This window comes from Peromyscus californicus, unplaced genomic scaffold (assembly GCF_007827085.1).
Source record: "Peromyscus californicus insignis strain IS unplaced genomic scaffold, ASM782708v3 Scaffold_11__1_contigs__length_118956290, whole genome shotgun sequence".
Taxonomy (NCBI): Eukaryota; Metazoa; Chordata; class Mammalia; order Rodentia; family Cricetidae; genus Peromyscus; species Peromyscus californicus.
In genome coordinates, this window is record NW_026294402.1 from 30,449,688 (window position 1) to 30,474,774 (window position 25,087).

The 25,087-nt window shown below is 50.9% G+C and overlaps 1 protein-coding gene across 6 annotated transcripts in view; it reads right to left on the reverse strand.

The window, feature by feature from the left end:
- The window catches only part of St3gal4 (ST3 beta-galactoside alpha-2,3-sialyltransferase 4), a 41,113-nt gene extending 17,256 nt beyond the window's left edge, over window positions 1–23,857 (reverse strand). For 3 of the 6 annotated variants that reach the window (XM_052756155.1, XM_052756148.1, XM_052756141.1), the window contains exons 1-2: window positions 23,670–23,856; window positions 15,123–15,321 (exon numbers count right to left, since the gene is read on the reverse strand). The gene's annotated coding sequence lies outside the window, so the exon portion shown is untranslated. Of the gene's footprint in view, window positions 1–15,122; window positions 15,322–23,669 lie in introns of all 6 variants that reach the window. The other 3 variants (XM_052756171.1, XM_052756162.1, XM_052756142.1) reach the window with 2 other exon arrangements.
- Between the last annotated feature and the right edge of the window lie 1,230 nt (window positions 23,858–25,087).

Genomic DNA, 25,087 nt, shown 5'->3' on the forward strand with positions numbered 1-25,087 from the left:
AGGCATACACCTTCCTTCAGCCTCTGCACTTGCTGTATGTCAGGTAGGAAGGCTTTTGTCTCGGACACAGGCTTGGATATCTATGCATCTAGCTCTTCATTCACCTTTCCCCACACTTCCCAGCAGCAATCCCCCACAGAGCTAATGCTCCCCTACCTGCAAACATTTTTTAAAATTGTTCTGCTTGCTGTTGTACCACCAATAATTAGAACTGTGCCTGGCACACAGCTCTCTCAAAACAAATTTGTTAGATTAACAAACGAATCTGGGGGCTGGAGAGATGGCTCAGAGATTAAGAGCATTGACTGCTCTTCCAGAGGTCCTGAGTTCAATTCCCAGCAACCACATGGTAGCTCACAACCATCTGTAATGAGATCTGACGCCCTATTCTGGCATGCAGGCAAACATGCAGACAGAACCCTGTATACATAATAAATAATTAAATCTTAAACAATGGATCTATTCATCAGGAATCATTGCCATAATGTAGGTGGTACAAGAATGGAAAAAATAGCAGTCATAGGTCGAGTCCCTTCGGCACCTGTGGCACAGCCTCCAGCAGTGTCCTGGCTGGATGTCAGTCCCCATCCCTGTGTAGTGCGATCACAGGAAGCCTGTGGTGAGACTGTTCTTCCAGGCTCACTGAGAGACTGCAGAGGACAGAGAAACTGACCAAATGCTTCAAGGCCACCTGTGGTAGGTGGGGCATCCTCCAAGCCACCCAAGCACAAATGAAAAGGAGGCAGACCCCAGCGTAATCACAAGGCTCTCTCTGGTGCTCACCCTTGGGCTCCATACACATCCTAATATCCCAGCCCTGGAAGACATCCGGGTAGAAGCATCGGATCATCCAATGATACAGTGTCTTGACTGACAACAGTGCTAAGTCATCATCCATTTGATGTCTTCCCAGTCACAAGACATCACAAGGAGCCTCCTGAAAATTATACTTCTGGTGTTTGCCTAGAGGGGCAGACACCAAATTCCATGAATTCTCTGCGTTAGAAATCTGAAGCCCATGTGACCAAGTGGCCACTCTGGAGGCCAGGTCAGGGCCAGGATACATCAAGGAGAAACGGTTGCCAATAGTGACCTGTCCCAGGTTTGTCCCAGCCACGGCCTCCTGAGGACAGTTCTCTTCCAATACTGCCCACCCAGGAGGCTAACAACACTGCAATCTGGAGCTAGCTCACCACCAGCACAGTCAGGCCCTCTTTCCTTTGGCTCCCAGTGCCTTATCTGAAAGCAGTGAGTGGACTATAGTAGCCCTTGTCTGGCCAAACAATACCAACAAGCCCAGGTGGCTTAAAATACTTATGTCAGGTGACAAGATGGCTCAACGGAACTTGATCCCCAGAACCCATATACTAGAAGGAAAAAAAAAAAAAAATCAACTCTTGAAATAAGCTCTCCTCTGGCTTCCATGAATGTGCACGCGCGCGCGCACACACACACACACACACACACACACACACACGAAAATAAACAAACAGAAAAATATTTAAAGTGATTAAGTACTTATGTGGCCTATCTACTCTGTCGGGGGTTCTAAGGAGAAGCATGCGCTGACTTCACAGACATACCAATTTTTAAAAAGTAAACTATCACCTAACTATAGTAATTACACACTGAAATTGTGATATTTTGATAATATTGCAATATTAAAATTAACTTCACCTCTTTATTTTTACTTTTTCAAACTGTGACCCAGTACTTGGGAGGCAGAGGCGGGACGGGATGATCAGGAGTTTAAGGTTATCCTCAGCTATACAGCAGGTTTGAGGCCAGCCTGGGAAACACGACACCCTGTTTCAAAACAAAACAAAGACGGAAGAGACAGCTCAGTGGGGAAATTCGATTGCCACCAAGCTTGATGACCTGGGTTTGATCCCCAGGATCGACATAGCGGACAAACAGAATCCACTCCCAAAAGTTGACCTCTGACCGCCACACGTACACTGTGACAAACGCATGCACACAAAAATAATACTTTTATTTATTTTTTTTTTTTTGAGACAGGGTTTCTCTCCACAGCTCTGGCTGTCTGAGGGCTCACTATGTAGACTAGGCTGGCACTGAACTCACAACAGTCCTCCTGCCTCTGCCTCCCGAGTACTGGGAACAAAGGCATGCACCACTTTTTATTTTATATGTGTATGTATGTACCTGCATGTGCACAGCATGCGTGCAGGTGCCTGCGGAGCCCAGAAGAGAGTGTCAGATCCCCTGGGTGGAGTTGCAAGCAGCAGTCAGCTACCCAATGTGGGTGTTGGAAACTGAACCTGGATCCTCTGCATCAAGCACTCTTAACCACTGGAGCCATCTGTTTAGCCCCAAAAACAAATATATTTTTTTTTTTTAGAAAGGGACTAAGGCAGATGTTTTGAGTTTTTCTTTTTTTTCTTTTTGGTTTTTTCGAGACAGGGTTTCTCTGTGTAGCTTTGCGCCTTTCCTGGAACTCGCTTTGGAGACCAGGCTGGCCTCGAACTCACAGAGATCCGCCTGGCTCTGCCTCCCGAGTGCTGGGATTAAAGGCGTGCGCCACCACCGCCCGGCCGAGTTTTTCATTTCTGGGTGGCTTGTGATTATGGCTCCCACTCTATTTCCATAGAAGAGCACAAGGCCAGACAGTTTGCAAGAGCTCTTCTAGTTCAAATCTGTGACAGAAGACAGTGGTGCCCACCCCTGAGGGCCCCCAGGAAGCAGGACAGCTGGCTTCCTACGCTCTGCTTCAAAAAGGAGAAACGAGTGGGATCTGAGATGTCTGGGAAGGGGTGCCATTGTCATTGATAATCCCAATGTCTCAAACACATCAGAGTCGAGAAGACCGCTCTCCCTGCCTCTGATTTCTCCTCTTGGCCAATTCAAGGTGACACTGCCATCTTGCCCCACAGACTCTTCTCTGTCCCCATTCAACCTTTTTCTCACTTGACATCTTGCCCCAGTGGCTATTTTTTTTTTTTTGCAAACTTTCCCAGAACTCACCCTGGCAGCCATGTTTGGGTCAGATGGAGCTATCTGGAGAGGGCCTTGTGTCTTCTGGTCAAGAGCTGTGCTTTGTGGGCAGGCCATTGGGACTGATCGCTCCCTCTGCCGCCAGCAAGATGTGTGACTTGGGGATGAACTGGCTTCCCTAAGCCTCGGGTCCCTGGTCTATAAAAAGAGGGTGGAGTCCCTCCTCCACAATTTCCTCATGGCCATAAACATGTCTATATGATCCCAAGTGAGGCACAGGGATGGCCATGAACAGTAGATACACCAGCAGCAGGCCATCTATTGTAAGCAGTAACCCCGAAACTGAAGCCATGTAAAACAGGAGTGAAAGGTGAGTAAAACTACCCTTAAACTCTTTTATTTTTCATTTTTATGTTTTTGTAGACAGGGTCTCACTGTGTAACCTTGGCTGACCTGGTGGAGTTCACTATGGAAACAAGGCAAGGCTGACCTCACAGAGATCCACCTGCCTCTGCCTTCTGAGTTCTGGGATTAAAGGCGTGTGACACCATGCCCACCCTTAACTCTTTTTTTTATTGTTTTTATTTGATGTGCTTGACTATTTCACATGTGTGTCTGTGTACCATGTGGATGCCTGGCAACTGCTGAGGTCAGAATTGAGTATCAGATCCTCGGAAACTGCAGTTACAGGCATATGGGTTCTGGGAATTGAACCTGGGTCCTCTGGAAAAAACAGCTAGTACTCTTAACTACTGGGATATCTCTCCATAGTAAAAATAGTTTGTTTGTTTTTTTTGGGGGGGGGCAGGGGCGGCAGTTCAAGACAGGGTTTCTCTGTGTAGTTTTGGTGTCTGTCCTGAAACTCACTCTGTAGCCCAGGCTGGCCTCGAATTCTCAGAGATGCACCTGGCTCTGCCTCCCAAGTGCTGGGATTAAAGGCGTGCGCAACCACCGCCCGGCTGAGTAAAAATTGTTTTGAAAATACTATTTTTACCTTGTGTTCTTTTTTTTTTTTTTCCTAGGGATGGGCAGGGGGAGCTGTGTTCGAGGCAGGGCCTTATGTGCAACTCAGGATGTCCATGAACTTATAGATCCTTCTGCTCAGCTTCCTCCATGCTGGTGTTACAGATCTACAACACAAGGCCTAGCGTGGTGGCGTACTCCAGCAACGTTAGCACTTAGAGAAAGCACTCACAGGAGAATCGGACAGGAGTTCAAGGTCCTCGCACTACGCACATCGACTCATCCTCACTGTACGTGTCTTCCTTCCCGCATCGAGAAGAACTTTGGCTGCATGCCTCCCACCCCCAACCTGCGCACAGAAGAATGGAGCTGGGTAGATGCAGAGGCAGGAGTCAAAGCCGGCAGCTTCATGTGTGGGTCTGTGTTAGGACAGGGGTCCACAGTGCTGTACATGTGGGATCTGGAATCAGTGGTTAGGACCAAAGACCAGACTCCCCGCCCTGCTCACTCTCCTTCCTGCCACAGCGCCCCCCTAGCCACCCAGCTGCCAGCAGCCTCCTCACTCCCACATCCGTCCTCATCACCTCGGTCTGTTTCAGTTCCAATGTGGCGGTTATACCATGCTATCTCTAGTGTCCACTAGACCAGCCTCCCAAACACCAAATGGATACCAGGTACATGGTAAGTAATCGGCACATTTTAAAATAAACAAATGTCTAAATCATTATCATTTGTTCACTCAAGCAAATAAGCAAAAAACAAAACTATGAGCGGAAAGTTTCATCAAGATAGAAAATTCCAGACCCCCTTTTGTGCTGACCTGGGCATCCAAGGTGCTGAGGCTTGCTAGAGTCTCACACTGGCAACTCTCAGGGCCAGCAGGAAGACTACTATCTGCCAAACGGCTACTTTCAGAAGGACACCTTTATCACCAGGCACATGTGGTTTCTGCAGATATGGCAGTTGCCATCTTTCCCTCAACTCAACCACTACCAGTTTCAGAGTGCTGGAACATAACCAGAAGCTGAAGACAGCAAACTCTGGGTGGCCCCAGGAAAGATTGGGGCCCAATGGCACCCTATTTCTCTTTCCTCCTCACATGTGCCTCAAGATGGCCAATTTGGCACAAGATACCAGGACCCAGCTGAGGGGGAGCTCAAAGCCCTGACTGCAGATAGATAAAAGGGCTATGGACTCTGAAAACCCTGAAATTCCAACTCAGCCTCTGCAGCCATCAACTAAAAACTCAGCCTCAGATTCCTCCTCTGAAAAAGCACACCTTTAGTTCCAGCACTCGGGAGGCAGTGGCAAGCAGAGGATACACAATAAGAGTCTGCCCCCTTCCACCCCGCAAAAAGCCAGTGGTGAGGTAGTGTGTGTGTGTGTGTGTGTGTACATATAAAATCCCAGCACTTGGGGGGCAGAGTTCAAGGCCAGCCTGATCTACATAGCAAGTTTCAGGACAGTCAGGGCTGCACAGTGTGACTTTGTCTCAAAACAAAACACAAACAAACAAACGAGCAAAAACACCTTACATAAAGACCCCAAACAACAAAATGAGAGTACCAAGGCTAAGTCCCCAGAGGTGTCACAGACTTAAGACACATCATGCCATTTAAAGCCCTCTGCTCCAGTGCTGGCCCCGTACAGAGCAAGCACTTGGCGAGGCATGCAGCAGCCCTTCTCCACTCCAGAAAAGGGAAGCAGAGCTCAGCCACACCTCCTAACCCACCCCCACACCTGTGCTCACCTTTCCTCTCCGTGGCTGGTCTACTCCTGCATCTACACACCAGGCTGCAGCTGCCTCGGGAGCCAACAGGGACACCACTACCCAGACTCCACCCAGCACTCAGCACAGATCCACCTATTGGTCCAGATTCATGGGAACATTGGTGGGGTGGAGCAGGCAGGAAGGAGGTAGCCTGAGGAAGTAGTTCCCAGTGTCTCCAGGGCAGCACCCCGGGCTCCAGAGCAAGAAGGGACCTTTCCAAGCCACTGCCTGCCTCACGGTGGTGCACAGTGCTCAAGATTCAGGCTCCAAATGAGTCACACACAATGCATGTGATCTCCGAGTATCAGCAATCCCGAAACATTGGAAAGAAACAGCAAACCAAAGAAAAGCAAAGGGCAAAATCGGATCCAACAATTCCACTTCTGGGTATGCACCCAATGAAAGAGAAACCATGACCTCCTCCAGGAGATACGTGTACACCCACATTTACAACAGAAATGGTCAGTCACAAGATCCCAAACGTAAAGGCAATCCAAGTGTCTATGGAAAAAACGAAAGTGATCAGCAACATTCGGTACCCGTGTATCATGCGCCATTGTTCAGCCACACCAGAAAACTCTGACAATTGCTGCACAGCGGATTAACATTGGGGACAATATGCTACGTGAAATAATGTAGTCACAGAAAGATACACACTATATGATTCTACTTAAAAGGAGGCACTCAGCAGTCAAAAGCACAGAGACGGAAAGTAGAAAAGCAGTTGAGGGGACAGGGTGGGGAACGGGAAAAGGAGTTGTTCAGGGAGTCCGAAGTTTCTGCTTCTTTGCGAAGAGTTCTTCAGTTTGATGGCGGCGATGGCTGAATACTGTGAACGCACTTAATGCCCTTGAACTATGGTAAGAAAGGAGTTAAGAGGATGGCTCAATCCATAAAATACCTGCCCTGAACCATAAGAACCTGAGTTCACACCCCCAAAATCCATGTAAAAATTGTGGGTCAATTGGATAAACCTAAAAATGCAAATTTAACTTGTAGACATGGTAGTATACACCTAGCCAAGTATGACAGGGTGAGCTCCAGACCAATGACAGGTCCAATCTCAAAAAAAAAGAAAAAAGAAAAAAAAGGTAGACGGTGTTCCTGAAAGTGACCCAAGGCTATCATTTGGACTCCACATGAACGAACACACACATTCTCTCTCTCTCTCTCTCTCTCTCTCTCTCTCTCTCTCTCTCTCTCTCTCTCTCTCTCTTCAAAATTTTTAAATGACTAAGATGGAAAATATAATGTTATGAGTATGTATTTTCCCATACTAAATCAGGGAGACAGGTTTGACAGTACATGCTTGTAATCCTAGCCTGTAATTCTAGCACTTGGTTGAAGCAGAAGACACACGTTCAAAGCCAGCCTGGGCTACACAGCCAGAACGTATATTTTCAAAAAGAGAGGGGTTGGGGGAATCAGGGGAATAAGAAGGAATACCCAATACACCTGAAAACATGCTGGTACTTGGTGGCCACGAATGCAGATTAAATCCCAGTATCTTGTCACACAAACATGTCATTGGCTGGTAGAAGAGACGGAAACCGATACAAAGGCTTAGCAGAGCACTTCACAGTATGAGTGAGGGAAAAGCCATGCACACCTTCAAATCTAGCAATTCCAGTTCTGGGTACACTCCAGAGTAACCTCCCTTTCACACAGACACCCCATCCAAGAGCACTTGTTTAACGCTGCTGCTGTAACAGCAGAACAGAGAACTAGTACCAGGCAGGGAGCTGGCTAAGAAAACTGTGGTCTAGTCACACAACCGAGCACTACTTAAACCAAAGGAATTAATCCATGTGGATCAATTTAGATAAACCTAAAACTACAAGTTTACCTTTTTTTTTTTCTTTTCAGTTTTGGTTTTTTGAGACAGGGTCTCTCTGTGTAGCCCTGGCTGCCCCGGAACTCACTCTGTAAACCAGGCTGGCCTTGAACTCACAGAGATCTGCTTGCCTCTGCCTCCCAAGTGCTGGGATTAAAGGCAATTGCCACCATTGCCCAGCTCAAATTTAACTTTTATGTGTTACAAACAGATAAAGTATGGATCAGAAAACAATACTGCTTGTATTGTGTGTGTGTGTGTGTGTGTGTGTGTGTGTGTGTGTGTGTGTGTGTGTGTGTAAATTACGAGCATATAATAAAAGAGTAAAACAGAGGTATACCCAACTTTAAGGGAAAATTAAATTCTGGACATATGAGAAGAATAGAATAGAAGATTGTAAGTGTAAATCTTTAGTTTTACACTTGTAATGTCCTGTCCCGCTTTCCTTTTCCGCTCGCCTGCCTGCCTGCCTGCTTCCCTCTGTCCCTCCATCCCTTCCTTCCTCCCTCCCTCCCTCCCTCCCTCCCTTCCTCCCTCCCTCCCTCCCTTCCTATGCTGGGGCTCATACCTAATGTGGAGTTTGACCCTCTTCCTCTCCCTCACCCCATTTCCTCCTTCTTTTAGATGGGAGCTCATGTACCAAGGACAGACTTGCACTCCTGACCTCCCGCCCTTACCTCACCCTTTCTTTCTTTTCGGGCAGTATAAAGGAATTGAACCTAGGTCCTCCTCTATCCTAGGTAAGTGCTCTACCACTGAGCTACATACAACCTTTTAATCCTCCACCCTTTTCTTTCTTAAAGGGAAAAGAAAGTCTGACACAACATGGGAAAATGTTCACTTTTACTAATTTGATGATTTGGATGGTTAACACCCGTCCGTGATGTTTTTAAGGTAAGGGGCTGGAGATGCGGCTCAGTAGGAAGAAGTCCGCCCAGCACGGGCAAAGCCCCAGGTTCAGTCCTCACCACCGTATGTACCAGGTGTGCTGCCTCATGCCCGTCATCTCTGCTCTCGGCACATGAGAACTGAAAGCAGGCAGATCAGAAGTTCAAGGTGATTCTTGCCTCCATAGTGATTTTGACGTTAGCCTGGGCTACATGAGACCCTACCTCATAAAAATAAAACATAAAATTGAAGTAGAACAAGGGTGTGAACATACAGCTACTGTGAAGACTATAAACAGCACATATGAGAAGATACTCATCTGCATGTAAAAATCCCAGCCTGGGTAGAGCTTGTCTAGCATACACGAGGTTCTGAGTTAGAGCCCCCGGCACCCGAGTCAGAACTCCAAACTCCAGTATGCTTGGGGCACCATCTTCTCACTGCTTTCTAACAGAGGTCTGAGGTGCACAGTGATGGAGGAGTACAAGGGAAATGGGGCCCCTTCAGTGGAACTGAAAACAGAGTCAACGTTGTGGGTAGAGATTGAGCAATATCTATCAACATCCTTGTTCCCCAAGAATCCACTGCCAGAAGTTCACTCTGCAGAGACGTCTTGTGTTTGTACAGAGACCTGTCTATCAAGACTCTTACCGAGCACCTGTATCGTGTGTATGTGTGTGTGTGTGTGTGTGTGTGTGTGTGTGTGTATGTGTGTGTGTGTGTGGGGGGGGGGGGTTTGGAGACAGGGTTTCTCTGTGCAGCCCTGGCTGTCCCAGAGCTCGCTCTGTAGTCCAGGCTGACCTCAAACTCAAAGAGATTCACCTACCTCTCTCTGCCTCCCCAAGTGCTGAGATTAAAGGTGTGTGCCACCACCGCCCGGCATCTATGTGTATTTTATTATTGTTTTTATAGAAAGGTTTCACTGTACTGCCCACACTGTTATCAGTATAGCCACTCCTTCTCTTCATTCTTTTTGGGGCTGGAACTATAGGTACTTGCCACAGCACTGGACTCCTCCCAGTACTTCGTATATCAGAAAAAAGTGGGAACAATGTAAATATCTAGCCACACAGACCTGTTTAAATGCGTATGGCGCCAGAGATCACAAACACTATGATAGCAGCTGAAAGAGAATCTAAATCTGTATGTTCTGCCATCAAGTGATTCCTCAAGTCCAGTATTAAATTCCAAGAAGCAGGTAGAAGTGTTCTGGGTATCTCCAGATCCACTTTCAGCAGAGGGTCATATGTGTGCAAACGTACGTCTGCAGAAGGATCATTTAAATGGAAGGATGCAGGAAACAATGAAAGAGGCCGCCTTGAAAGACGGCAGCTCAGCAGACCAGAGTTTAGAATGGAAGACACATTCCTTGCTTTGGTTTTTTTTTTTTCCAGTTGTTTTGCTGTTGTTTTCTTTAAGTGGAGGTAGGATCTTACGTGTAGTCTGGGGTGGCTCCAAACTCACAATCCTCCTGCCCCAGCCTCTGGGGCTACAGTTCTAGGACTACAGATGTGAGCCAGTATATCCAGTTGAAACTTGTACGTGGAGTGTGTGTGTGAGTGTGTGTCCGTCCATCTGTCTGTCTATCCATCCGTCTGTCTGTGTTTAAGGCAGGTCTCCCATTGCACAGGCTACAGAGGACAGCTTTTACAAGGGCTGCAAAATTATAGGTGTGCACCACCACACTCTGCTTTCACACACCCATCGGCTGTTTGACCTTTTTAACCTGTACAATATACTTTTAAATTAAAAAAAAAAACTCAGCAGGAAGAAGAGAGAGAGAAAATAAAATACTATAATTAAGAATACAGTGTTAGCCGGGTGGTGGTGGCGGATGCCTTTAATCCCAGCACTCAGGAAGCAGAGGCAAGTGGAGTTCTGTGAGTTCGAGGCCAGCCTGGTCTAAAAAGCAAGTTCCAGGACAGTCAGGACTGTTGTACAGAGAAACCCTGTCTTGAAAAACAAACAAACAAAACAAAACAAAAACGACAACAACAAAAGAATACAGTGTTGGGGTCTCACATACCTGGACCTGAATTCTGGACTTATCGGTTAGGAGACTCCAGACCAGGTCTTCTGCTATGTGACTGAGGATGAAAACACAGCTCTGTCTGGTAGAGTGACTCAAAGTGGCAAAGAACAGTGGCCGTTCGGGGTTATTGCTGAGGTGGAAGTAGCTGACCTTAGTCCATAGAACACGAGTGCAGCTCCTGCCTTGCTCATGGAACACCTCCTCCTGCTCCTGCTCCTCCTCCTGCTCCTGCTCCTCCTCCTCCTCCTCCTCCTCCTCCTCCTCCTCCTCCTTGTCTCACTCCAAGGACAGACACCAGCACAAATACACACCGGGTACACGAACACTATCTAGGATGGAGTGTCCAGCCTTCTCTCTGCTTGGCAGGCCATATGTACTGGAGCTGGGCCATGCCCAGAGGGAGAGGTTATTTCTAATGTGCGCAACAACTCTGTATAGGCCAGTGATACCACACATGACAGCAACACTTTCTGCAAAGACCTGGGAGTCAACAGACCAGGAGTTTGCCAGAGCTCCCCGGGAGCAGCTGGTAAGGACAACGCGGCTATGATTACTTGTCCTTCGAGCACCACTTCCTCATACTCTCACACTCACCAGTGGTTTCTGAGGAACTGACTCCTGCACCTGTTGACCAGCCCTGATGACTCTGATTCTAGGGCTGCTGGCCAGTAAGGTCACCTACAGAGGAGTCCCACATGTTGCTGTAGAAGAGTCATGAACAATACCTCCCTTACCTACTCCTCAGAGGAGCTGGTCTAGAACAACACTCCTGTCCCACTGCGATACCTTCAAGGCCTGGGAGGTGGTGGTACACACCTTTGATTCCAGCATTTGAGTGGCAGAGGCAGGTGGATCTCTGAGTTCAAGGCCAGCATGGTTTACAGAGTGAGTTCTATGCCAGTCAGGGCTACACAGAGAAACTCTGTCTTAGGAGAAAAAACAAAACAAAACAAAACAACCACAAGTTTGGGCACACAGCAGAAACAGAAGCCCTCTCGGACCACAGCTTCCTACATCCACGGCACTGTCAAGCGCTATAAACAAGACAACTGGCCCCTATATAGAGAGTTTATACATGAGTAGAGACAGACATGACAAGCAGAGAAATAATGAAGGCACTGTAATGATGACTCATATTGTGAAGCCGCTGACCAAAGGCAGTGATGGGCAGAGAATAGCCGGGCAGGTCCTCTGCAATCGAGTTAGGACTATCCCTCTCAGAAGCTGGTTTTAACCAGAGATCTACACGGGCTAGGGACCGAAGGTTCTGGACCCCGCCTCAGTCAGATGTAAAGAACAGAAACAAGGCCGATACGACTCTGGCGGTCAGAGACAGCCAACTCAAGGATGCCATGGGTACCAGGTGAGCGAAGGCCCTGCACAGACCACCAGAGGAGCGCGGGGTTGTCTCGATGTCATAAAAAGTCACAGCAGGGTATTAGTAAAGGAGTGACAGCATGGGATTAAATTTTAAAAGACTCCTGGGACAATCCTGCAGCTTATGTGAGTAATTTCTTTTAATTTTTAAACCACCTCATGTGCTCCTGCTCTTTCATTCTTATTTAATGATGAGGAGTGTCCATTTCCTCCTGCCTGAGATCACAACCCCAGGACCACATTCACACCCACACCTGACAACACGGTTCACAGGCACTACTGCCGGAGGGACGGGTGGGCCCGCGCTGGGGAGGTCACCCCACTCTTTCCTCTCTCTCCAAGTGCAGTCCCTCTGGTAGTTAGTTGATTGCCAGTGCCCAGGCTCTTGGCCGGTTCCAGCTTACGCAACCAGCCAGCTAGACCATGGACAGACCCTCGTAGCCTGGGTGGTACAGGCACCAGCCCTCCAGACAGTACCCAGTACTAAGCAGCCTCTTCCAGAGTAATGCTCCTTCTGCACTGAATGGCCCTCTCTAGCTCAGGCAGAGGTACCCTGACTGACAATGAGGCTATGTCCCCCAAAAAAGCCTCCTGAGTTAAAAACACTGCAGCTCCAAAATGCATCTGACATCCACGCTCTATATGCTGAACATCCTATCTTAACCCAGTCTACTGCTGGGAGGGCAGCAATGTTCATCTTGTGACTATGTGGCTGGCCGGGGTTCCCGGGGCTGCCCTCTGCCAGCATCACAAGACAGCCATCCTGCATATCACCGGGCTGGTAAGGGGCAAAATCCACAACTCTCAGTGTGTGACACATTAAGTTTGTTTGTTTGTAAGTCTTCACATGCCATTATAATTCCCTTTTTCCTTTCACCTTAAATCAAACCTTTGTAAGTTGAGAACCATCTGTGCTACCTACGACTCCAAGCAGATACAAGATAGAGATCTGTGTAGTCCAAGAATGCCCACAGAGGTGAATAAGGGTTCGCTCAGAGCTCCACACCTCTTGCTGGCTGCCAGCTCTTATTTGGAAGTCCCCGGGAGCAGCGGTTGCTGTCAGAAGCCCCTCCCCTGATCCTGGTCATTTCTGTAGGACCGTTCTCCCTCCGCCCCTCCCCAGAATATCTAGTCAGCTCTAAGTGGACTAAAGGCCTTGAATGTTCTTGAACCCTAATTCAAGGACAAGGAAGTCTATATATCCATAGGGAGAGCCCTTCTGAATTCCTAGGAAGAACTCAGGGTTAAAGGTACAGGGAAGTCTGAAAGGCGAGGCTGGAGAGAGATAGGGCAGTGGTGTTCGAGCCAAGGGCCTCCCAGAAAGGATGTGCAGAGTGAGGAAGGAAAGTCAAGCCCTTCCCTTCCTATATCAGCTTGTCTGGACATGGACACAGACACGCAGACACACAGACACACACACAGACACACACACACACACACACACACACACACACATTTTCCTCAGCCTAAAAGCAGATGATGAGGGCAGGGGATGATGAGGGCAGGGAAGGATGGCTAATGTTCTGGGTGCTGCTGACAAAGACCAGGCTTTGAAGTCCTTGAGCAACAGATCCTCTGGGTCGACAGGCTGGCTGGTACTCAGGTTTTCAGAGACCACCCAGGGCATCTCTTACCCACCTAGCCCCTTGTGGGGAGGGTAGAAATGACTGTGTGAGCACCGGACAGCTCCGTCACATTAAAGAACCACGCGGCACGGGTGGCCCCTCCCCCACTCAAACTTGCTTCAGTAACACCTACACTTGGCCTGCGTGGCAATAACTTGTACACACCTCTCATACTAGCCACTACTAAAAACACACACACACACACACACACACACACACACACACACACACACACACACACACACACAGCATCACAGGGGCCTCCTACATACACCACACACAAGCGCTCACAAACACAGCTCTCATTCCTTCCCCTACCCACTCCACTGCCACATACAGCTTCTGAGGTCTGCTGGGCCCCATCGGCCAGGGAATTCTCTTCCACCATGCCTTGGTGGCAGGCGCACTGCTCTCTGGTTTCTTCAATTTCAGCCCTGACTCCTGCTGTTTGTTTGTTTGGCTGAAGGTCCCTGGAGCTAACAGCCAGGGAGCCTAGAGCTTCGAGGAGCAGGGAGTGGCTACATCTGCTCTCTGGGGACCTTTGAAAGTTGGATAAAGGGAATCCCTGATCCTGCTGCCTCTGTCTTTCCAAATCCAGCTTTCAAGAGGAAAGTGCACCTCCTGTCATCCTCAGAAGCAGCGGGAAGGGGGATACCAAAGGGGTGGCTGCAGGAATATAAACAGAAGGAAGATACAGGGCAGAAGTCCTGGAGAGGCATTTTGGCCACACTGATGGACTCCTTGGGAGGGTCCCTACAGGACTAGAGGTGAGCCTGTGCCCACAGCCCTGCACACGGCAGAGGTTGCTGTTCAGTGGAGGGCTCTTCCTGGCTTGACGCCCACCATTCTCCAGGATTATTCAGCCCTCTCTCTATCCGTGCCTAATCTATATCAAGGACTGACCTCTCAGCTCACTGAACACCAAACCTAGAAAGTCCCAGGTCCCCTAGGTTTTCCCCCATTTGCCTCCCCCTACTCTCGCCCCCCACCCACCCTGCTCACACAGAGTGTGGGCTCAAGTCTGAGGCTTCAGCATTCCCAGGATCATGCCGGCACCCAGGCCTGAAAAGGAGGCAGTTAAAGCATAAGACTCCAGCCAGTCAATGCCTAGGGAGAGGATTCTAGAGTCTTCAGCAGATCTAGGCTACGTCCCCCCTCCCCCATACTTCCCCCTAGGGCAGCAGGCCCAAGTTTCCTCCAGAATACCTCTGGGCAGAGACCACAAATCAACCACAGCAGTGCCACGGATCAACATACACTAAACGCCCATCTATTAGGCCCCAAACACATGCTCAGGGTAACTGGCTTCTTGGCCAGCAGTACTTCTCCCTACCCTTTCAGGAACCATGCTTTCCCACAGGTTGAATGTGCATGGCCTTTGCAACGTTTTTCCAGATGCAGAAAAATGGCTGTTTGTAAAGAAAGAGAATAAACAACAGGGACCAGAAAAAAAAACAAAAAAAACCACAGAAATTGAGGGACAGAGAAGAAATAGACCAGGAGATACTCTAAAAGGCTGAATCCCCATAGGGGTGTAGGCATCCCTGTAAGGCAGGAGAGGCCAGAGACCCCACATATTCTCCAGGCCTTTTCTAGTGTTCATTGAGCGATCAGGTCCCAGGCTCAGCTCTGGTCCCCACCCCTACTCCAGGGCACACCTAGCGCTGGCCAGCTCACCTGGCCTTGCTGGTCGATCAGTCCAGCTGCTCCCGAGAGAGGATATTTTCTTTCTTCTCGATTTGGACAGCTGCTGAGACAGTGATGTAGAGAAGAGAACGGGGTGTTGCAGGGGACAGGGCCACAGGTGGAGTTGGCCAGCAAGCTGAGTGGAGTGGGAAGGGGCCGGAGGGACAGCCTGGCATGGTGCAGGGCTGGTCTAGGAGAAGGAGACAGAAGCCCAAAGGCCAGGGAAGAAAATGAATCACTTCTTGTTTGTTTGTTTGTTTTTGAGACAGGGTTTCTCTGTGTAGCCCTGGCTCTTCTGGAACTCACTCTGTAGACTAGGCTGGCTTTGAACTCATGGAGATCCGCCTGCCTCTGCCTCCTCCCGAGTGCCGGGATTAAAGGCGTGCGCCACCACTGCCCGGCTATAAGGAATCTATCCAGTTAAAGGGTGAGGTCAAGGACCAGCTTCTCAGGCCTGGTTCCAAACCCTACCTGGCCTCACTCCCAAACAGGTCCCAGAGCCCTTTCTTAGCTGACACTGACCATGAGAAGGGTCCAAGGGGAGGAAGACAACATGGAAAGGAAGGGTGCTAGACCTGGAAGTCATCCCCTACCCTCCTCTGGAGGCAGGAAATGGACTGCGGTGTCCAAACCTACCCTCTTCCCCCTCAGCCTTCCTCTCAGTGGTCTCACCAGCTTCCCTGTCTCCCAAGCCCCTTCCTGGTGTCTCCTGGTCTCCATCTCCTCCCGTACCTCCCCTGCCCCCACTCTAGTTACATAAGGGGCCTGAGAACACACAGAGGGAGCTTTGTTGTCAAACCAAATCCATACGGAGCCGCAATCAGCCAAGGCAGCTGTTCCCCATTCCCTCTGCCTTGGCAGGATTGAAACTCTGGGCAGGAAGCCCCTACACGCCTCCATTTAGGAAGACGGGACAAACACTGGCCCCAGGGCCCCTGGGCAAGCTGAATGGGTGGCCGAGGATCAGTCACCACTGTGTGGGACCATAGCAAAGAACCAGCTGGTCTCTAAGAGAGAACAAAGCCTCAGTGCAAAGCCAAGGTCACAAGGACAAAGAAGCAAGCTCTAGACTAGGAGCAAGCCCTGGTAAGTACCATGACCTAGGTAAGGAGTGCAGATCCACACAAATGCATGCCAGCTTCTGCTCACACACAGGCCCCGAAACTCTCTTGCACACAGGTAACCCATGCACACCCTCACCCACACATTTACAAGCACATACACACAAAAGGTGTGCTCCCTAGGAGGAGGCCGGCCAGAAACCTCCCGACTCTGGTCAGCTCTCTTCAGTAGGTGCCTCTGAGGCAAGACTGGGAGCTCTGGAGAGCTGAAAGAGATAAAAGAGGGGGCCAAAGGGGGGTCCAGAAAGAGAAGAGGCAATGAATCGGGACAGAAGAACCCACAAGGCGATGAGGACAGTCCCCACACTCCACCAACGCACACTCTTCCTCCAGCCCCTCAGCTCTTGCTCTGTCAAATAGACATGGCCAGTCTAGTCTAGTCCAGGCCACTGGGCACTTCCAGACCATTCATTTTAGCTCACCAAGTCCTAGGGGCCTACCATGCCCCAGGAGAGATTAGCCTTAACAACTGGGAGCATGTAAAGCAGATGGGCTGAACAAGAATGTGTGTGTGTGTGTGTGGGGGGGGGGTCAGGAATGAGAAAATCAGGGTCACACCTGAGGCTAGGCCCTGCACCTTCCCTCCCTCCCTTGGGGAGAGATGCTCTTGAGACCTTTCTGCGCTTCCATTCTATCATTTGCAAAAGGAAATATGGAGCACTTACTGGGTACCCGCTGGATGCTAGTGCTGGAGAGAGGATGGTAACAAAGTCCCGACCTTCCAGCAAGTTAACACCAATGCCTACCTCTGAGGTCTCTTCCTGGGGAAGAAATGTTTATCTTACTTGTACGTTGCCATGCTTGAGTGAGGCAGATATGAGTATCTGTACCTCAATCAACAGACTTCTAATCTAGAAAACCAAATCAAAAGCAAGATCTGGCTGAACTCACTTGGGTGGACAGAGGGCACAGATAGGGCCCTAGCTCCTGCCCAGCTCAATGCTCTTCTTCTCCCAGGGCCCAAAGGCAGTCTCCCTGGAATAAAAGGCCAGCCAGCCAGCTTTTGTAGCGTACTACACTCCAGGCACTGAATGTTATCTGAAGTGCTATCTCATTAAGGAGTGTTAATTTCTTGGAGGTGTAAATAATGCTAACAAGGGCTGCGGAAGGTAGGAAAAGAGGGAAACTGGGCGAGCCTACCACCTGTCCCCAGGGAGACAAATACCCTGGTTTCACAACTCCTGCCTTTGGCTCAGCCCACACGCAGAGGTCCCCTCTGAACTCAAGCTCACAGGAGTGAGATGCAGAGTGGCAGAGGCAGAGGGACTCAGGGAGCCTTCACAGAACACTGGTTCAAGGTGACCTGAAGGACAAAGGCGATTCAGAATGGTCATTACGCAAGATGACCAAGTCATGTGGCAAGACTGTGGGAGCAAAGGCTGAGAGGTGACAGATCCATATGGATGGCATGCTACCAGGAATAGGAGGGGAACACTCTTGGTGGAGATGAACAGGGGCTTTGGGACGGGGGGACTTTTTTCTTTAAGCTAAGAAACCCTCTGTCTCAGTTTTAGGAGAGTTTACCTGGAACCCCAGTATGTAGAAACGAGACTAAACCCCTTACTCCACAGACGCCACCCAACTAAGCACTCAGCCCCCAAGGCGCCCTTCTTGGGCAAATAACAAGAAGTTGACACAGGAACAGGAAGTGAAGGTTATGACTAGTCTGTGCAGAGATCTGAAAGTTATTAAAAAGGAGTGACTAGCTGGACTTGGAGTGGAGAATGGGGTATGTTCTCCTAGGGAGACTCCTGCCCACCTGTGTCTGAATACAGGACCCTCAACGCCTATCCTAACACAAGATGGACCTGGGCAGTGTAAAGACAAGCGAGAAAGCCCGAACTACACTTTTCCATTAACTCCTCAAAAAAAACGTTTACTAAGCAATTATTTGCTAGTCATCATTCCAGGCGATAAGAATATAGCAGTGAAAGCCAAGGGCAGTGGCTCACACATTTAATCCCAGCACTCCACAGGCAGAGGCAGGCAGATCTACGAGTTCGAGGCCAGCCTGGTCTATATAGTGTAAGGCTACACAGTGAGAGCCTGTCTCAACAAACAAGAACACAGCAGTGAGCAAGGCAGACACGTTCCTAGAGTTTGAAGTTCTAACCTTCGGGGAGGAAAAGGGCTTAAAGGAGTTCAGATCCGTTCAACACCATGAACACACCTCCTGGTTCTCGGTCTCCCTCTCCTCTGTACAGCCTTTGCTTCTGTCAAGGTCACTGGTATGTCTCAGTGACCTTCAGTGGCCATCAAACACATGCTTCTAAAACTTTGCATGTGGCCATCTGAAGGTCCCTAGCTGGCTTCTCTCTCCCTGCCCAGCTGGTGCAGTCTTGGACAGAGGAATAAACAGAGTGCTAATGTGCACTTCACGCCTGTGCATTTTATTTTATAGCAAGGTAAAAATATGCATCTCTTCTCCCGGGTTCTGTGACAATCACTTAGAATCAAAGTAACTGTAGCTGTTATTTTCCCATTCCCAGAGCTCCAGGGCCCTCCAGGCTGTGCCACCAATAATTCCAAGGATCCCCAACACCAGGGTATGCCCAGCATCCATCCTCCTGGGCCAGGCCAGCGACCTCAAAGGGACCTCAAAGATGGGGTCTTTTGGGGGTACCCCTATGGCACTGAGCCCAGAACCAGGCATCACGGAGCACCGGATGGCAGAGGTAATCCTTTGTAAAGGAGACGCTGCCGGGAGCTGTGACCTGGGCGGGTTCCCGGGCTCAGACACTCGCAGAGCCCCTCCCCTTCCCCACGTGTCCCGGCGGTTGCCTGAGGAGGACTTTCAGCCGTGTGGGCGGCGGCCGCAATTCCAGGGAAAAGGAGCAGGCAGGCGGGGCAGATGGAAGCAATTACCGGCGGGAAAGCGGAGAGGCGCGGGGTTGGGAGGGGCCAGCAGGGAAGGAGGGAGCTAGGGAGGGGTAGAGCCCTGGCCTGCCTGCCTCACTGAAAGGGATGAGAAGCCCAGCTCTGGGCTAGACTTCAGTTCAGGCAGCATAGGGAGGCCCGGGTTTGTATTTCCCCCTTTGACAGTAAATCACCGTGACCCTGACATCTTTCTTTTCCCATCCCTGATGGGACTGGTTAAGACAAGCTCCAGCTAGGAAGTGGACAAAACAGGGCTGAAAAGTGCGGGCGCTGGAAACAGGTCACTCCCCCGCTCCACAGTTTATGAGTGGTGTGGCCTTGGTAGAGTAATTTTCATCTTCCCCAGCCTGTTTCATTTACAAGCGGGCTTCATTTACAAAGAGGCTTACAGGAGGTGGCACAGAGTGTACTGGGCGGCATCCCCTCCCCTCCCTGGTTTACAGTTTTCCACTAACTGGTGTGAGTTTGTGTCCGTGAGCATGTGCAGGTACACACACCACTGTGGACACGTACCACAGCATATACGTGGAGGTCAAAAGACAATCTCAGCCTTTCACCTTGTTTGAGACAAGGTCTCTTTGTTGTTGTTCACTGCATATGCCAAAGCTAAGTGGCCCTTCAGCTACCAGCCATTCTCCGGTCTCTATCTCCCACCTCACTATAAGAGTACTAGAATTACAGAGGCACACTACCCAGTCTGGACTCCCACAAGTCTAGGGGACTCACTCAGGCCCCTCATGCTTAAGTAGCAAATGCTTTACCCACCGAAGCATCTTGCTAGCCCTAATTTGTTTGTTTGTTTGTTTGTTTGTTTGTTTTTCGAGACAGGGTTTAGCTGTGTTGTTTTGGTGCCTGTCCTGGATCTCGATCTGTAGGCCAGGCTGGCCTCAAACTCACAGAGATCCGCCTGCCTCTGCCTCCCGAGTGCTGGGATCAAAGGCGTGCGCCACCACCGCCAGCCTCCTAATTATTTTTTTGAGTCAAAATCTCATGTAATTCAGGCTGGCCTCCAGCTTGCTGGTCCTCCTGCCTCCAACCTCCCAAATACTAGGATTACAAGGAAGAGCCACCATGTCTGGCTCTAAGTCCCTTTTCATTATGACATTATGCTCTGGTGGGAGAGGACACAGGGTAGACATGGGTACAAGCGGCACCACCACAGCTACCGTAGAACTCACACCTGGAAGATTTGGGTCCAAAGCAGAAATACTGTGTGTTTCGGCGCAGCACTTGCAAAACTGGTCCCTGGACTCTTCAAGCTGCTTCCCTTCAAAGACGAAAGCAAGATCCTAGAGCCCCTGACTCCAGAACAGGCCTGAGCCAAGTTGCAGGCAGGAGGAAAGGACTATATCCTCAAGCTCCAACCGCTCTGAGGCATCCTCACACTCACCAAGCATCTAATCAGACCCATGCCTCACCTCATTCTTAGCAGCAGCACCCTCCTTCCTGGCCGGACTGGAGCAGATCCCAGGGCTTCAGAATCTAGACAATCATATCAGCCTTCCGCACAGCAGCTTTGGAGGTCACAAGCTGCGCTTTTGGACACCCATACCCTGAAAGCCACAGCCCAACACAACCTTTGGGTGGATCTCAGAACGGGCTGTGGCTGAGACTTGAGCAGTCTTTGAGGCTGCATGTGACCACCACCTCCACCTGCATTAGTCAGACACACCTCAGGGGTGTAGAAGGTGGGAGGGGGGTGTCAAGAGGGAAACTGTCCCCCCTCCTAGCGGGGCTCTGAACACTCACACAGATGTGCTCAAGCTTCTCTGAGAAAGGCCGATGAAGGGAGGTGTAGGCTAATGACTACAGCCACATCCTAGCCATTTCCTTGTGGAAACTAAAAACTTCCCGTCAAAGTCAGGGGTCTTTAGGAAGAAGGAGGGTCGTGAGGGCCGGAGGAAAGGGAAGGGGGAGCTCTGTCACTCAGCACCAGCTCACTGCAGGGAAGAGGCTGCATCGGTGCTACGAGACTCACCACTGGGGAATGGAGAAGGGAGAGTGAACCCCACCTGCCCTGCCTCCGACGCCCAATGTCTACCTCCCAGTGGCTGCAGCTCTGCTTTGATCAAAACCTGTAGGTTCAGCCTTCCGACCTTCCTAGGGCCCCATCCTCGCTCCCGAAGCCCGAGCCTGACAGCTTGCAATTGCTTGGTACCATCTGAAGCAGAGCGGTGTCCTCTCTCCAATGCATGGTGCAAACCCTGGACCACTATGACAGGAAGGGTTCTCTACTTCACTGGGCAACCCTGGGGCAGGGACCTTGAGGAGAGATCAGAGGCCTAGAGTAGCCTGCAGAGCAAGGACAGATGCCAGCCCCGTGGAGTAACTGCAGACTGACTGGCCATGACTCAAGAGGGTGCTAAGAAGTGGGACCGACCTCTCTGTTCCTCCCTACCCAGGGAAGAAAGGAGGATCTTCCCAGGAACTTTGACAATTCCAGAAATGGGCAGATTCTTAGTTCTACCCGGAAAATGAAATCCTATGAGACTGAAACAGCTGGCAGGGTAGAGGGGCCAAGGCACTCCGTGGGTGAGTCACTGCTGCAGGGAAGGAGCAAGGGAGGGAAGGGAAGACAGCCTAGAAGGCACCAGGGGCTTCCTCACCCCCAGCCTCCAATCCTAGTGCCACGGGGGCTTCCTCTCTCTGAGCAGCGACCCACAAGATGCTCTTCAGTCTAGAGGCTATGCAGGCAACTTTGAAAAAAAAAAATGTGTATGAGTGTTTTGCCTGCATGTATTTATGTGCACTACATGCATGCCTGGTGCCTGTAGAAGCCACAAGAGGGTGTCAGATCCCCTGGAACTGGAATTAGCTATTCTACAGGTATCTGAGAATTGAGCCCGGGTCCCCTGCAAGACCACCCAGTGCTCTTAACCACTGAACCATCTCTCTAGCCCCAGAAGGGGATTATTGAGACAGGGTCTCATGCAGCCTCGTTTGGCCTCAAACTACATATGGAGCAGAAGATGACCTTGAACTGATCTACCTGCCCAGTGCTGGCATCCCATCTCCTGAGTGCTGGGATTATAGGCATGTGCCACCATGGTAAGTTTAGACAGCATAGGGGATCAAACTTGACGGGTTTAGACAGCCAAGCACCTTAACAAATGCATCCCTTATCTCTCTACCCGCCCCCCCAAGTACTGGGATTGTAGGTAAATGTTCCGCCACACCCCCAGTTCCTAATTTACTTTTATGACTTCGGTCTACATCCCTCTCTTTATCTCCACTATCACCTTGAAGTCTTTGGGGGCTGGCCCCAACTCCTGGCTTGCCCTGAAGGAGTGCAGGGTTTCACTAAGCAGCCAAAGGTGCTCTCTGTGCTCTCCCTATGCAACAGGATAGGCCATGAGGGGTGCTCAGAGGAGGGGCAGAGGCAGAAAAAGTTCGGGAAAGGTGGGTGGCCTCAGCTTTCTCAGAGGGCATTTGCAGGCCAACTGCCAACAAAGCAAAACATGTCTAGTTATTTCCCACACTCTAAGTAACTGGCACCTTCTAGGCAGCACTCTCGGACTGCCTGGGAAAGTAAGGTTATAGATGTCGTTTCAATAGCAAATACACAACTCTTCCTCTGCGCCAGGACTTTCCAAAGAAAGTACTTACTTTACACATATCAGTTTATTTAAAACTTCCTGGGTAGAGGCCTGGAGGGGCCAAGTAGATCTGTAGAACTGGTCCTGCACTGTGGTATAGGTTCATGTCCCTGTGAGAGACAACCTAAATTACCCCTAGCCTGCAGGCAGTACTAGCCTTCTAATTCTGGTCCTGGGGATCCAGCCCAGAGAATGAAGAACACAGCAGATCAGGCCTTATAAACCAGAAAAGTCTACCCCTTTTTTTTTTTTTGGACTGGGAATGGCAGACACGTTGGCATCGAGGGTCTGCCCAGGGTCCCAGCCAGCAAGGATCTCAGAGAGGCACCCAGAACAGACATGACAAGGGTTTGTCCCCCCCCAGCTCTAGCTCAACCTATTCAGTCCTATTCCTTCCCAAAGTCCACCACCCAGACAACTTCGAAGCACAGCTGCCCAGGCCCAAAGACGCCCTCATATCTCGGCTGACTCCTTGGACACAACCAGCCTGCAGTTGGCAAGCCCACCTTTTGGGCTTTGCTCAGCGACCTTGCAACTCCAGCACAAGGCAGACCCTGCAAAGCTTGTCACCTCTAGCAAAGCCAGCCCACATGTCCTGGAGTTCAGAGGATGCTAGAGGTGGTGGACACCTATTCAGCCTGGGCGCAGGAGCGACAGGGGTAGGGGTTAGAAACTTTGCAAAGGATTGTCCTGTTTGCTCACTCCAAGAGAGCGAGACGAATGAGGCTTCCCGCGAAAATCCAGTCTAGGAAAAAAAAAAAGACCCAGCTCCCCAGGGCTGTGGCCGCCCCACATCGACCCCGTGCAGCGTGGCGTCCACGTGCCGGGCCCGACCACCTCCCCAAGCCGTGGCGCGAGGCTGGAGCCCCGGCCGCCCCGGCAGCCCCGACGCTCCCCGCCCTCCGCCGCCGCGGGGCCCCAGAGCCGGGCCGCCGCGTACTCACCCTTGCGGGTGGAGCGGGGCGGGGCGAGGTAGATCCGCGCGCAGCTCCGATCCGCTAGGCGCCCGTGCTGGCGGGGCAGCACTGGCGCAGCGGCTCCGCTCGGCCCGGTCCCTGTCCCGGGAGCGGGGCCGGCCTGGGAGCGGGCAAGTCCTCCTGAAGGGGAGGCGGGGGCCGGGGCTCGGGCGGGGGGCGGGGAAGGGGCCGGACACGCTTGCGCACACGGCCGGGAAGCCGACTGCCGAGAACGCGGCGCTGGAGGGAGGGCGCGCCGAGGGAGGGAGGGCGCGGTGGAAGGAGGGCGCGCAGGAGGGAGGGTGGGCGCGCGCAGGAGGGAGGGCGGGGGCGCGAGGCCCCCAGACGACTGCGGTTGGTGTGTGGAGGCCTCCGAGGTCCGGAGAGAAGCGCCCGGGGTGCCCGGGTGCGGGAGGCCGGATCGGGTGAGGGCAGGCCCAGGGCAAGCGCTGCCTGTGACTGGCGCCAAGATGAGTATGCCCAACGTAGTGATCCCACACTCTCCTGGGAACAATGAGGCCCAAGAAAGGCTTCTTTGCTGTCCCCGCGCGGTGAGAAGTGTCCTTTTCTCTCTACTGTAACTGAGCTACAGGAGTGGGAGTCCGTCCTTCCAATATACCCCCATGCCCTCATGGCAGTCAGCTGACCTAAACCGATTGGCGGGCCTTTCCTCTGTCCCAGGCTGGCCCGGGCGCCCCAAACTGCCCCCTCTGCACCCTCCCTTGTATAGCCTGCCTTAGCCTCGGATAACTTCTCAGTTTCCGTTCTTGCTGAAGGCGCCAGGCATCCTGTCTCCAGGGGAAACCCCGTCAAGCCTTTAACCCTGATTCCTTGGGCTCTAGAATTGCCTGGACTGAAGAACAGTGCAGAAACCACCCCGCCTGCAGGACTGACCTTTTCAGGAGTCAGCAGTGTTACCCAGTTTCTAGCACGAACACCCTGTGGCCCCAAGGAAAGTGTCAGGTCCAGTTCTTGTCCTCAGGAAGCTTACTGTCCAGCTGCAGAGAGAAGACTTAACGCTGGACTCCCTTCAAGAACCAGGCGGCACAGGATGTGACTACATTCAAGATATGAAGAACTGGCAGTAAGTGCCCAGGGTTCCTGTGAAGTAGCAGTTTAGTCATCTTCAGGGGAAGCTGGAGGTCTTACCTGATGGAAACCTCCAGTTCACAAGTTCTGCTTTGTAGAAACAAAATGAAGAGTCGGCTTCCAGCTTCTTCCATTGGTGACGGTTTCCACCTAAATTATACCTTGCACGGGCAGAAGCTCTTTGGCATCGCACCAAAGCCTAGTTTTATTTGAATGGTGCCTTTGGCCTGTCAGTCACGTATTCATTCAACAAATATTTATTACATATCATGTCCTGTAACTAAGCTGGGAAGAGAGAACACAATACCTATGTCTTC